Genomic DNA, 14907 nt, shown 5'->3' with positions numbered 1-14907 from the left:
CGAGTAACCTCTTCCAAATTTATAATAAAGGAAAAATCCCCTTTGATAAAAAAGAAAAAAAGTAAAGGTTTTGCCTTATTACCTAATATTTCACTAGACGTGTGTTTCCCTTTAATGGATGACAGTGTCATCACCAACGTCGACAGGTCAACAGATGTGATCTAGTGGGAAAATCCTTTTCACTCTACCTGTCAATTTGTTTACACGTCGACCTGCCAACCCGTCAACCCATCTTGAGCTCCCTGAATACATGTTGAATTTTTAAGCAAACTACCTGTCAACATGCCGACCTGTAAACCAGTCATTTTTTTAACTCACGACCTGTCCACCTGTCGACCTGTCGACCTGTCAACCCGCCGACCTGTTTTCCTGAATACGTGTGTATATTACAAGCATACGGAGTACTATCTGTCAGCCTGTCGACCTGTCAACCAGTCATGTTTTAAATTCCTCATTCTGTCAACTTGTTGACTTATCAATAAAAAGTACAAACGCTGCATAGAATTTCTCCAAATTGAAGATATTTTTTTCAATGTGCAATTAATCATCAGCCAGGGTATGAAAATATATACCCGCACTACTTATCAATATATCCTACATGTATTAGAGCCAGCCCTATTACCTCCTCAGAGATGCATGTTATGAAACATTTGTTATTATTCAACGACAATGTTTTTATTTAACAAAGCAGCAGTATTTGAAATTATTATGGGAATTAAAATTTACGAAACATACAGATGAGAGTTTATTGTCTAATAATTATGGTTTTTGTTCATACAAACATATCGATTTGCATTTCCTTGAGCAAAAATACGGGATGTTAATATATTAGAGGAAGAATAAGCTAAACAATTGTTTCTTATCTCTCAATGGACAAACTCAAACATGTAAAATTCAACTTTTCTATTGATTTATTATGCATAAAAAGTACTGTCAGACATGTCAAAGCGATCAGCCGCTAATAATGACTTTCAGTCATCTGTTAAAGTTAATCTTGCTCTGGTAGAATTTTCATTTGATCTTACGTGCAATTAGTGACATTCGATCCTCTTATCACGTCCTATAGCTGTATATTCATCTCTGCTTTGAATTCATACCAGTATTTGAAAATTGATAAATATTGCAATCAAAAAATTGCAAAGAAGTCATTTGCAAAACCCTTTCCATTAATAGAATTTCGAAATTCATTTATTTGGCATAAAAATGACTGTATATAGAATGCGTGCGTGTGTGTTTTAAAATAATTTTTTTCTCTTTTAAAAAAATATTTTGTTATTCTCTCATAAACAGGTCTTGAGTAGATTCAACCTTTATATTCACATCCAAAAGTGCAAATCATGGTAAAGATAACCTGTTTTAGAATATCTTTTACTTGCAAAAAATTTCCTGTAATGCAATAAGAATTAAAACAATACATGGAAAGAAATATTCATTGAATGTTATTTCTTTTCATATATTGGAATAAATGAAATTGAATTTTTTGAAATTTTGAATTAAAAAATAGTACATTATTCTAGAGTATCTACCTTCAAAACTATTCCAGATTGAGGACTGCTTTTTTTGTATTTCAGTTTTTGATAAACATAATATATCGATTATTGAAATTTGTGATTTGAAGTAGAATATACATTGGAAGAAATCATGTGCTGTCCGCATTTTTATTTCTTTAAACTCTGGCTTAGGGTGTGTGTGTTGGATGGGATCAGAAAACAACAAATTAAATTTTATCCTGTTTTATTTTTTTTTAATTCATTCTACATTATAAATCCATTCAATTGATTGTTGTCCACAGTTGAACACTGTTGTCGAACACTGTTGAACTAGATCTCTTTTAAAATCACGTAAATCAAAAGACACTGTGACTGGTGTTGTCGTCCTAAATATAAACCTTTCAGCTATACATTTAATAGGACCCGAGTAGCAGCACAAACGAAAAGGAAAGACAAAGAATTTCAAATAACATTGACCGCACAAAGTGAACTAAGGAAAATATAGTTTTCTTGGTTCTGTTTCGTTCGATTAGGTTGCTGATTAGTCTGCTCAATCTGTTATGACGTCCGAAAGTAAGGCATTTGACGATGTGATCTCTCCACTTGTGGAAACAACCTGTGTTTAGCTCTGCTTCTGTGCTAATGAGTTTTAAACATAATAACGCACGTAAAACATGTTTCTAATTGTAAAAAGAATAAGTGATATCATTTTATATACCGATATAAGTATCCACTTCTGTATTTGACATATGCTAAAAGTGAGTTATGGAAGCTACACTGTGCCCGCTTCTATAACATGTATCCACATGTAGTGATTTGTCTGTTTCCAGGAATGCATCCTTCGAGTGAATTACAATGCTCCTTTGTACAATTGCATGGTTTTTTTTTACATATTCTTTCGATCATTCGGATAAACATAAGGTAAAAAGATAAAAGATAAATAAAAAAAATGTGCAAAACATCATACTTGCAATCTGTCAATTTCACTTTTAGGATTCACCTTCAAAATCAATCTTTTAACGAGAATGAATATTAACATCATTCATAGTTGTTCAGTCTGATTAGTGTAGAGCATGTCACGTGAGGAATGACAATTCGAGATGTCTCCCTCATTCGCAAGGTGACAACTGTTGTCACCCTTCAAATGACAATGAAAAAGCATAAGCAAGCAACTGTGTTGTTGCCCTTTGAATGAAATTACAGTGGTTTAAGCGAGATAACTTATTTATAATTATAAATGTATACTTGCTAAATAAGCGGGATGGGTTAGCAGTAAATTCTAACGATGGTGTCGTTTAATTTTTTGTTGACATATTTTGAACGCATAGAATCAGAGCAGAGTATGGAAACACAAGTGGTGTACTCACTATTTTCTACTCTGTTTAATTGATATTTTAAAACATTTGACGAGACTTACCGTGGTGAATTTGACCAAAAACGGCATAATGTACTGAAGAAATAAATTTGAGAATTCTGAAAATAAAAACATGAAAGAAAACAAAAATCTTTAAGAACAGATGAAGATCGAATATCCAGCAGAAAGATCTTACATCTCTTTTGATTCATATAAAGAACATTTCTTCTTCTTTTTTTTTTTTTGAAACTTTATGAAGCGCAATATAAGGTTATCCATAGTGATTTTCATACATACTAGAGAGGCCTGCCAGTAGAATGCATTGTTAGCAAGGCAATATTCCTTGTCCCCAGTAACCTGCCATGATGAAGTACATTCTATACTTTAGCGTTTTTTTATAAGCTGTAAAAAAAAGATTACAATGACACAAAATTAAATCACGCTATTTTAAAGCCAAGAATTGTTTGTGTAAAAATCATCCATGCAATAAGATAAACTCTATGAAATAATAATGAATCAAAATTTTGTCAGTATACTTCTATCTTCTGATTATGAGGCAGATGGTTTTCAAATCCTTAGGGATGGCACGTTAGTCAGTACTCTATATTCAAATTTGATAACGTAAATTCTATAAATATTTAATAAAGACTGATTTAAAGTTGTTTTATCGTTTTTTTCCCAAAAGATTGAATCTAATTCTGATCTAGATTGAAAACAGTTTTGCGTTCTTCTCAGCTGTTTGCAAAATGCTTCAAAAGTTTCATGAGAACAAAATGCAGCCAATTATTGCTGTTACTCACATCCTTGTGTACAGAATGGTTTTCCACTAGTCAAAATAAAGCACTGTCCCATACAAGAGGTTGCCTTACAGGATTTAGTCAACTCCTGTAAACAAAATCTTTATTCAATTTCCCCAACTTACATTCGAATTTTAAGAATTTTAATTGATTACAATGAATTGTAAGGAAGCCCGATGAGGCCAGGTCAGAGAAAGAAATAATTTTTATTGCTTTAAATTGCAATATTATTGCGTTTAAACACACAGCACATTGCGTTTAATCGCAAAATATTGTTGTTAAACGCAAAACTTTTTTGTGATTAAACTCAATAATATTGCGTCTAAAAGCAATGATATTTTTTTGTTTAATTGCAAAAATATTGCATTTAAACGCAATAAAAATGTTTCTTTCTCTGAACTGGTCTCAACGGCCTTACATAGATTTTTTATTATTATTGTTTGATTCCTTTTTGAACATTTCAATTCGTAAAGTCATGTTTGATACTATATTAGATAAAATTAATGGATGTTTACAAATTTTGTTCATGGTACATGCCTTGATCACAATCTCTGATGTTATGTAGGTCTTTTTTTTTTTTGCTCGGCTCCTATTTTGTAATTTTACATGAACTTTTGAGCTTGAAATTGCTATCCTTTATCTATACATATTTCTTTGTAATTAAACCTTTCAACCGAGATATTCAAGCATAGTTTGCTTAACCCTTCTTTGTATATTTTTTTCCTTTTCTTTTGTTGTTTTATTTTACTGAATCTATGAAAGAACTGACTTTTTGTACTTAATGAATCATAAATGTAACCTATATTTGTTCAATTTTGCTTTTCTTTAGAGTAATAAAGTAACTAATGATTTAAAGTCGTTATTGCAAATTGCCTTATTTTCGACCTAAAAACAGTAAAAGAATTCGTAAAAACAAACGCTTGGAAATGTTAACAAGCAGTTCAAATTTACAGAGATATAAATTTTGAAGAGGCATACATGTAATCATTTATGCACAGGACAATTAAAATTCTTTCCAGGTTTAGCTCCCCAATTCTAATGTTTTCATACAAATAATTTGTAACAAAGACTAATCCATACCCGCCCCCCCCACCCCACCCCACCCCAACCCCCCCCCAAAAAAAGTACTACAACTAGTCCGTGATTGGAAAAATTAGTATCTTTACTGACCTGAGGCTGATTTTTCATTTCAATGTACTTACAACCTGAACCCGAACTAAACTAACTCCAGGGTCGCCATGTTTTGCTGATATAAGTTCACATTTTAGATGTTTTTATTGGTAGTTCACAGGCTTGCATTTACCGTTCTGTAAACATTCTCGAACACACTGTTTCCCTCCGAAAATAGGTAAAACATTTACGATCCTGCTTGTTTTAACGCAATGTCCCGATAACATTACTTTTAGAAGGTTGCAAGTTTGTTCAGATTCGGTATAATGCAATGCAAAACAAAACTAGAGGTACTGTGAGCAATGAGCTCACTAAATGATACCCCCGCCTCCCATATGAATAAAATGGCAGCGTCCATGTTTTGCTCTGGAAAATCAAAAATATATGTCAGAGGTGCATAATCACAATGGCAATATGTAATTAAGAATCTCTGAAAGTTTCATTAAATTTTTTCTGTGGTATGAGAGGAGTTGCGGATAAGAGATGGGTACCCCAAAGCGTAACAGACGGACGGACGGAATATTGAATATAATATACCCTTCTACATTTCAAGCGGGGGTATAATAAAATCACCTAAATTACTAACATTATAGAAACGATATAAATGTCAATATACCCCTGCTTGAAAAGTGGGAGGGTATATAGTAATCGGTATTTCCGTCTGTCCGTCCGTCTGTTACGCTTTGGGGTACCAATCTCTTATCCGCAATTCCTCTTATACGACTTGGTGAAATTTAATGAAACTTTCAAAGAATCTTTATTACATATTTCCATTGTGCACCTCCTATTTTACTTTTAGATTCGACACATATTTTGGGTTTCCCGGCCATTACAAAACATGGACTTTTCCCTTATAATCATATGTGAGGCGAGGGGTATCATTTAATGAGCTCATTGCTCACAGTACCTCTAGTTTTAATTGAAAAAGGACCCCAGCAATGTAATTCGTTTAGATCGATTTTCAAAAAATAAATATGTAAACGGTTGAATAAAACAACAGCTTTTAGCAAGAACAAGCAGTTTCAGTGTGTAATTTTAAATCAATAAAGCCTTAAAAAAGTAAGAATATCTAATTTGATCTATAAGCCAAGTATTAAAGAGCGATATATGGTAAGTGTCTTAATTGGCCCCTTAAAATGAATATCTTAATTGTATTTTATATATAGCTTTAATTTGTACAGCTATATATGCGACCTTTATTGGTCATTTTCATTTTGATCAAAATGCCATTATTTTAGAAATATAACATCATAAAAATAACTTTTTCCCGCCATTTTAGCATATTTCGTATAAAACTGCTTATTTTCAAGCAGTTTTTCTTCCAGAAAACATAGAGCGCAGCCAAGAATAAGATTTATATTTTTACCAAAGATGTATCTATCCAATACTAATTAATATCAATTAAACATAAATGATGACAAAGTCCATGTTTTGCCATGGCCGGGAAACCCAAAATATGAGTCAGATTAAAAAGGAAAATAGGAGGTGCACAATGGCAATATGTAATAAAGATTCTGTAAGAGTTTCATTAAATTTCACTCAGTGGTATAAGAGGAGTTGCGGATAAGAAATGAGTACCCTAAAGCGTAACAGACGGGCGGACGGACGTGCAGCTAGAGGGGACGTACAGACGGACGGACGGACAGACGGACATACCGATTACGGTATACCCTTCCGCTTTTCAAGCGGGGGTATAATGAAGATATGAATCATCTTCTGTAAGAATGTGTTTCATTTTGAAATGTATTCACTTTATTAAAGATATATTCTGTATATTCTTCAGATAATTTCCATAATAATTTTTCCTTTGACGAATTTTAAGAAGAACTGTAAGCGTTTGGTTTCCTATTTATTTTTATAAGATATTTTCTATATTTTTACGAAAACAAATTCTTTTAGGGCTCTATTTACTAGTTTTTTTGCATCAACTATTAATATTGAGTAATGACTCTAATTCTTAGTCAAATTATTCGAGTATAACCAGGGGCCCCTTATATCAAAGATATAATTTAAGCCTTAACTTATGTGTACTTCCGGGGCTAGAGCCAAAATTAAAGTCAGGCGTAATTTGCGTTTCCCGAATTGGCGTTAGTCTAGTCGTAACGATACGCTTAGTCTCAGGACTGGGCTAAGTCCTTGACAACGTTGCGTTGCACATGCGCAAAAACCTAAACATTGTCTTTTGTGCACATACACGTATATGTACCTAAAGTAAGTCAAAGTACAGATAAACACAACATTTTATATTTATGAATGCTTGCATTGATTAAAAAAGAAACCTGTAATGCTTTATAGGGTTTTGAAGGAGGCATGTATCTGTAAAGCTTTGTAAAAAATATATTTATTTTTTACATTTTCTATATTGAATGTCTTATAGGTGAAAGTATAATGTATTAGAATCAAGCTGGTATCTATTATAGAGTTTTAGTTGCAGCAACCGGGGGTAGGGGGTGGGATGGGGTGGGGGTTTGGGGTACTTTAACTAACTGTAACTGTTCCCGAAATTGATACCGGATAATGACTTCGCAGTCGATAATAAATTTCTAGATTCTACAAAAACTGATTCAGGTACATATAATTAATTAGGTTTTAGACAGAAAAGAGGTTTTAAATTTGTTTTCATAGGAAATATATACTTGCAAGAAAAAAGAGGATTTACACTTGTACATATTTTGAGTCAATAAATAAACTTTACACATTTACTACTAATGATTCTGTGGAAAAATGCATTCTAAGTCTATAAAATTACTCATAGTTCCGTTTACTCGAATGTATGATTCATTATATTGCTTATGTTTATCTAAATGGTACAAAGGTTCATAAAATAATTACGATATTCTTGACTTTTGGTACATGTAGTTAAAAAAAATCCCTTACTATATGAATACTTCTTGTACGTGCCGTAACGGTAATACATGTACAAATGTACGCAGAGAGAGAGAGAGAGAGAGAGAGAGAGAGAGAGAGAGAGAGAGAGAGAGAGAGATTCGAACCAATGACTAGAAAATATTCATACAGAAATTCTCTGCTTGTGCGGTCTCTGACTTAAAATTAAGTTACAAAAAAAGTTACTTCGCCACTAAATCTGTAGTACATAAATCCGCTTATTCGACAGGTTTCCTTCGATCCCCTCTAGTTCCTCACATGTAGAGGATGAGTAAATAAGAAATGGAATGTAAGATCATGCTTAAAAGCCTATTTGGTTTCAGGATATGTTAATTTTTTCATTTAATCTTAAAAATGAATAAAATGCATTGTATGCCATAAAAGACTTCGTAGAACCATACGTTTTTCTTAAGAAGTAGCATAATTGTTTTAAAATCAGTAAAATTGCTCAGTTCTATGCCTGTGCCCGAACTTACATATGTTCACTATGTGGCTTTATCACAATGGCAATGTTATGATCATAATAGAGTTGCATTATTATTATTATTATTATTTTTAAAAAGAAATGACTAACAAAAAGCCAGGGAGCAAATATCTAATTGTTAAACCTTAATAGAAAGAATCCACAAAAGTAAGCTGTTAATTATTTTACATGGCCAATACAATAAAAGAATATATTACCCGCTAACTTAACAAATCAATTGTTTTGAAGTTTTCGTATGACTTAAAATTGATAAGACATAAAGATGCCAGTTTAAAAAAATAACGTTTTAACGGATACATACATTGTTCGTTTCCTTGAGAGAATGCTTGGGATCATTAATAAAAAAAGCAAGTGTTGCAAGTATTGTCATTAATAATAAAGCATGTTGAAAGTGATTTGTTTTTATGTATTAACGAATGTCCTTCATTTTTCTTTTTCATTTTATTTTCTCCTTCAAAACCAATTTATCCCCGATATCAAAGAGCAAGAGCCATCTTATGCATTTAATGGCCCTGTATTTATATCAATTAATAAACTATCACCCTCTTTCCCATTTCATATATTTAAATGAAGTAGACACTTAGTGCTTTCGTTTTCTATAACAAAATTTTGTTTTGAGAATCCCCACATTGGAAAGCAGGCTTTGAGAAATTGCAATGGTCTTGAACTTTGCAGAAAATACAGGTATTTGACTACCTTCAGCAAAGAATTAAAATATGAGCACACCTCACGATTTAAAAAAATAAAACATGTTTTTTGATCTTCAGAAACAGAGCTTTCATGATGCATTTGTATATTTTGGATCAGAGGTTGTGCTCTATATGAAATTTTGAAAAAATGCTTCAACTTTAGGTCATTTTTAAAGGATTTACAGGATACGAGGAAAATGACGCATTTTATGACGTCATAATGCATTGACTAGATGTAAAATTACGTCACAATTAATAGATACGTTGTCACCAACACTCCAAGTGATAAATACTGCATTTGCAACCTAAACTGAGCAGTTCTGATTTTTCAGAAATTCTCAGGGCCAAATAAGGCCGAATGTGGCTCTTGCTCTTAGTATTAATAAATAACACAACGCACTTAATGGACTAGCAACGTCGCGCAACATCTTTAATGTACATAGTATCAATAAATCATATATTATTAAGATACGAAATGTACATATAAATTGGATTCATAAAATTTAACGTTTACAGCTCTACGTGTCGTCCTAACCTGGCTTTAACTCACAACTCTGACTACCTGAACAGGCTAGGTATTCAATTGAAAACTTTCAATATCCGGAATAATCCATTCAGTACTGTTACCAACTAGAAATCGATTTCTGTCTACACTGTATTTCGTTCCTAAAACGAAAGAAATCGCATTAATCCGCAGTAATCTACCCTCTTTCCAGGCGATATTCGACCATTATGATAAGCCGACAAAGATCTCTAATTGATTGATTGATTGTATAATGTTTAACGTCCCCCTCGAGAATTTTCCACTCATATGTAGACGTCACCGTATGCCGGTAAAGGGCTTAAAAATTTGACCTTTACTCGGCCATTGAGCAGTGAGGGATCTTCATCGTGCCAACGCCTTCCGCTGACAAGAGGCCTTGGTTTTTAAGGTCTCATCTGAAGGACCCGCAACTTTCACTTCAAAGTGCTGAGTGCATGGCAAAGGAACAGTTGCTACCCATTTTAACGACTAGATAAGTCGCGGCCGAGATTCAAACTCACAACCTCCCGATCACGGAGCGAACGCATTACCGACTGAGCCACTGTTAACTCTAAGATCTTTACTTAAACCCCTCTCAACCATTCTTTGATGAAAATTCCCCTCTCTTCTAATTACACAAAGACGTTTGTAAAAGCATGATAATAAACTGAATATTTAAATAAAAGTGACTGTGTAGTGGTATCAAATAGAACTTTAAAAAAATTGACACACATCAAAAGTATAAATAAAAAGAACTTACCATTTTTTCCTGATGTGAAATCGGTGTGTGTGTGTGTGTTCGCTTTATTGGCTTCAAAGCATATTTATAAGAAAAATACTGAAATATACCCAGTCGACAAATAAGCAAAGTTCCTATCGTTTATTGACATTATAAACGTCGTATATACTTTAATGACGAGTTGAAATCATAAACATTTGCTCCTTTACTTTATGTACATGTAACTTTGAAAGGGTTCTGCTTCATATTAATACAAAAAATACGTTAACTTATATTAGGGTGCAATTTATACCAACAGAAATTCCGACAGAAGACTAACATTGAACATCAACATGGGAGTTAGCAAGTCTACAATTAAAATTATAGTATAAATCAAAAACACAACAATTAATGAAGTATATCTGCAAACACAATCTATTTTAAAATTACGTTCGCCAATAAGGTTGTCTTTAACAAAGTCAACATAATTTTAAAACCGCCGCCTTTTAACTTAGCTTTTGAAATCTTTATATCATTAACTTAAATGTACATATGTCTTTTAGATGCCGTCCTTTGTGTTAAAAATGATCAAACCATGAGCATGTACATGCCTATCTAGTAAGCTAGATATTGTGAAAGCAAGGTTAAACATTGAAAACAAAATATAACATTGAAGAAACAACATGAAGCGATTAAAAATTGTTACAATGTAGCGTAATAGATTTCATGTGATAGCGAAATGTTTAAAATGGGGACATTGTTATCGGGCTATGCTGTGTAAAATGTATAAGGGGAGGGAGAACCTTATGACGGCATATTTTTGACTGAAAGCGTGTAAAATTTGTTTCAAGGTTACGAATTTAAAACGTGTAGATTTCAAAAGTGTATTATACAACGTCTTAAAAATTACAAAGAAATAAGGTTTCACACAACAACAGAACAGATATTTTTACGTATGATAAGTTGCTCATTTCAAAAAGTCTGCTGACTTTTCAAGCAATATTAATCATCGTACAAGTACAGAACTTCATTAGAAAAGATAGGATCTTTTTTTGTCACGAGATATAAAATGGTATCTCTTTTTATTTCAAAAAGTATCATTAAGATGGTATTAACTTTTCTATCGTAAACTTCCCTTACTTATGCAGCAATATACCTTCATCACCTGCAAACGGAGTACATATATCTCAGTTGATTTATTATGCAAGAGCATGCTCTACGTATAAACAATTTCTAAAACGAGGTAAATTATTGACAAGCAAGTTGATGAAACAATAATATCAACAGTCTTATTTAAAGTCATCATTTCGTAAGTTCTGTGGTCGATACAATGACCTTATCAGCAAATACAATTTATCATTGAGTTAGATGCTGACTGACTTTTTTCATACTAATTGTAAGTCCATTATTTTTACACTGAATTGACGACGGATTTTTTCCGTTATTTCCTGATCATGACAAGGAGCACACGGCGGGTGTGACCGGTCGGCAGGGGATGCTCACTCCTCCATGGCACCTGATCCAACCTCTGATGTTTCGGAGGTCCCTGTTTGCTCTGTTTTAACTTTGTATTGTTTTATGGACTTTCAGATCAATATCTCCATATCCTTCTTCTTTAGAAATAGAACATCTTTCTTAAACCAGAAATGTCATTTAATGCGCCATTGATACATGTATAACATTAATTGAAAAAACTCTTATTATTTAATCTTTTTTTCACAAATATAGGAAAGAGAATAAACACAATTTTTGTCATTCCAAACACCTTCAGGAAGCATTTCTACGCAATTTTCACCTGTACCCCCGTTATTAGGTTCATCTTTCAGCCAGTTTGTGTAATTCAATGTTGTTTTAGAATGTTCCCAGATGAACGTGCCCTCTGACTCCTCGTAAGTTCCCCCGATCCACCACCATCTATCTCCCGAGGCTAAAATTTTATAATATATCGAGTTAAATTTATGTGCTTTGTTGACAGATAAGGAAAATAGTTAGATATGTTAATATTCGGTAAATGGTTAAAAATACATATAAGAAATGGTTGAACAATCGTCTTGAAATTTTAAATACAACTAGTAGTCCATGACTTGGATTTTTTCACGCATTAAAAATAATTCATAGTCAGACCGTTAAAGTTCTCCATTCCACTGGTTACTTAAATGAAATGGAGACATAAAAATTATCTGAGGTTTAAATAGAACGTCCCCTGCCAAAATATACAGAAAAACAAAAATAATAGCGTGCAAAATATCCAAATACTTGTACGCAAGTAAGTTAAGGCTAGGTATGGAGGTTTCTATGCAAAATATTTAATTAAATTCCAAAATTGCTCTACCTACTGCACAGAAAATGTTAAGACTTGTTTTCTAATACATTCTTGGTACCAACGACATGCGATACCCAGTACACATTATGACGTCATATTATGACGTCATCGATCTCTACTACACAAGTTTAAGAGAGACATCAACAAAATCGATTCGGCGCAAGGGCATACCTTACTTTGTTTTACAGAAAAAAGGTATAAAAAGACGCAGGATATTCCAAGGATTTAAGATACTGCTGCACAAATGTCGGCACTGCAATTGTTTTGTTACTATTTGTGCAGTTTTAAGTTTAAACAGGGTAAAAATTCACAGTCCAGTGCAAGTTTCCTAAATTTTTTATCAATTGAGGAAGTGCATAGGATTTGTGCAGCAATTTTATTACTTTTAAGTATTTTCTCCGTAATATTATACATTGTTTATTTTAAAGTAGATAGGATATGCCCTTGCGCCGACGTGATTTTGTTGATGTGATTTATTACCTTGAATGGGAGAGAACAATGACGTCATAATATGACGTCATAATGTACACTTGCATTAACAAACTGTGGGTACTAAGTATGTATAAGAAAATCAATTTGAACTTTCTCTGTACATAAAATATACAACTTATGAATTTTTATTAGCTCATTTGCATAGAAATATCCATATTTAGCCTTAACTCACTTGCGTATATCAACCGAGTTCATGTTGTGTGAAAAAAATATATTCTCAAGGTATTTTCATCCTCCTATGGGTCGCCCGCGTGACACAGTGGTAAAAACGTCCACTCTTTAGAGTCGCGAGGTAAGGAGTTTATCCTTAAGTCGAGGGTTTCAATCCCACTGTGGAGAAAGGTCCTTCGTATGAATTACATCATCAACCAATTTAAGTTGGTACACCGTACTTATATAAAATTTTATTTACTTTTTTTCTTTTTCTTCTTTCTCTGTTAACTTACTTTTTACTCAATTTACATTACACGGTTTACAAATACTCAAATCGACTGATCCAAGATTTATATACTCAGTCCGACGAATGGCTAAATTCCCTGCGGTATATAATTAAATAACATCTATATATATCCATACAAGCAGTGTTGAATTGCCATAAGGTCATACTGGCTTTTAACTTTTGTGCCAAAAATAAGGTTTTTAAAGTAGAAAAGTATCTATAATAATCTTCATACTTTTGTCGTAAAATACAGTACCGACCAGACTCAACCTGATACCAAATCAGTCCCAGAAAGCAGTCCCTTTGGGACCGCTCTGAGACCGCTATGGGACTGCTCTTGGACTGCTTTAGGAAGCAGACCCAGCAGTCCCAGGTGTCCCTATGACTGCTTTCTGGGACTGCTTTGTTTACTCATGTGTAAAAAAAGGTTCTGAGTGACATGATAGCCCCGCCCCTTGTGTATTCTGAATTTGCAGACTCCCTAGGTCTGTTGTTTTGTTTACTTGCAGCAGAGAAGTTTAACTATTAAAGAAGCAAGGGTTTTTACAATCTTTTAATGGTTAGTGATTACATGTATTATAGTTAATTGATAGTTTTAGGGAACTGTATATCCACACAAATGTAGTTTAGAACAATTTAAAAAAAAAGAAGTTGTTAGATAAGTCAGCAGGAGATTTTTATCCCTTAAATAAGCTAGATACTCATAAGAAAAATTATCTACATGTAGGTCTATTTTATTATTTAATCTAAGATTCGAAAAACCTTAATATACTTTGTATTATGAGTGTACACAGTAAGATTTTGTATTATAATACAAATCTTATAATACAAATCTTAGCGTGTATACCGGCCTTTACACGTCATTGAACAAGTTCCTCAATTAACAATGACCCTAATTTTAACCTGTGTAAAAATATTATGTAAAAAAAAGACTGACGAAATGTGTATAATTTTTTTTCAGGATATTTATTTTGAACATACTCTGAGGGTTCTATTCTGGTTATTTACAAATGTAGACTCATATATTTACAAATAAAACACTTATTATAGAGCTAAGGAAACTTAAGATAATTCAAATTGACATGTCAGTAAAAAAACATGACTGAAAAATATTACTTGGCAAAATTAACAAAGCATTTTTAAAAGCCTTTAGTTAATGCTTTAGAGTATCCCGATAGTATGGAAATCGGCCATGATCTACAAATATAAGATTTATTAAAAACTAATTCTGGTGGAATATAATTAATTCATTTTTTTGCATAAAAACATTAATAAATTTGGTAACCAGTATCAACCACAACCCCCCTCCCCCCAGATAAATTGTGATTCAATATTAATGTTCAGTGTAATTTATTTATGTAGGCGTGAAAGCTTTTTTCCTACAATAAATAATATTTCAAATTGTTTCTATGCGCGTACTGTTCATACATGTATAATTTTTATGACCTTCGAATAGTAAGGATTCCTGGCATACTGCTCAGAAAAAATTTCATCTGCCTTTTATAGTTCCATTGTTTATTGGAAATCTCATTTCTGAGTTAG

The sequence above is a fragment of the Saccostrea cucullata genome, unplaced genomic scaffold (assembly GCF_032062105.1).
Source record: "Saccostrea cucullata isolate Sc308-1 unplaced genomic scaffold, CSIRO_AGI_Scuc_v1 ctg8440, whole genome shotgun sequence".
Taxonomy (NCBI): Eukaryota; Metazoa; Mollusca; class Bivalvia; order Ostreida; family Ostreidae; genus Saccostrea; species Saccostrea cuccullata.
The sequence above is the reverse complement of the archived record's forward strand: the minus strand, read 5'-3'. Positions refer to the sequence as shown.